Below are 1,066 nucleotides of genomic sequence, written 5' to 3' on the forward strand. Positions count from 1 at the left end.
GGGGGGGGGAGACATGGGTAGCCCGGGGAACAGGGCACTAACCCACACAGGGGGTGGGTGTTGACTGTTTTGGTTTGAGCTCTAAGACAAGAACGCAACACACTGACATGAAGCAGGGAACTGATAGAGAGGCCTGAGGGGCCGGCCCCATTACCAACTAAGTGGATAGCACCACTCTCCCCCAAGAATAATTCACTTCAGAGGACAGCACTGAAGCTACAGCTCAAGAAGAGGGACTTGTCTGATCAGAGCACACAGGAGCCAAGAGTGGGGGAAGTGGGGGTGGTGGTGGGAAGAGTGAAGCACATCCTTTCTCACCAAGCCCTGAGGGCAATGTTTCTGCTCAGAGCAGCAATGCACAGAGAGGATCACAGAGCCGGCCTCATCATGGGACACAGCGTTCCTCATTGAGCATTGACCCATAGCAACATTGGGGACAACACTTGAGACACACGGCGGGAAATGTGCCTGCCTTAAGCCCACTACACTGAAGCCAGCCACTGGGGCATGCAGCAGAGCAGCGGGGAGAGCAGAGCAATGAAGTCTCCAGAAACAGATGTGGGGCCAGGGCATGGCACCCCATCAGACTCAACTGGAAAGCACACGTGAAGGACAACAAATAGACCCTGAACTATTTATAAGGTCTTGTTGTAGCTATTGTTTTACTTTCTATTGTTGCTTCCTTACACTCAGTCTTGTGATGGTACATATTGTTGTTGCTGTATGTATACCTGGAAGGGATAGGAGGGATAAACTAGCCGGATGAGAGGACAACAGGATGACAGTTCTGGGGTGACATGGGAGAGGGGGAGGCAGGGGAAAGGAAGTGGGTGTTAACAAACCCAGGGACAAGGTAACAACAAGTGATCCAAAATCAGTGGAAAGGAGGGTGTAAGAGATCTGGCAGGGCTGGATCCAGGGCAATGTAACTGAGAGGAATTCCTGAAACCAAAATGAAGACTGGACATGATAGTGGGATAAGAGGAAAGTACAAAGAAATAGAGTAAAGAACAAGGAGGCAAAGGGCAGTTATAGAGATCTAAATACAGGCATATACATATACAGA

This window comes from Echinops telfairi, unplaced genomic scaffold, assembly GCF_000313985.2.
Source record: "Echinops telfairi isolate 266 unplaced genomic scaffold, ASM31398v2 ScPeMD7_7138;HRSCAF=8121, whole genome shotgun sequence".
NCBI classification, from domain to species: Eukaryota; Metazoa; Chordata; class Mammalia; order Afrosoricida; family Tenrecidae; genus Echinops; species Echinops telfairi.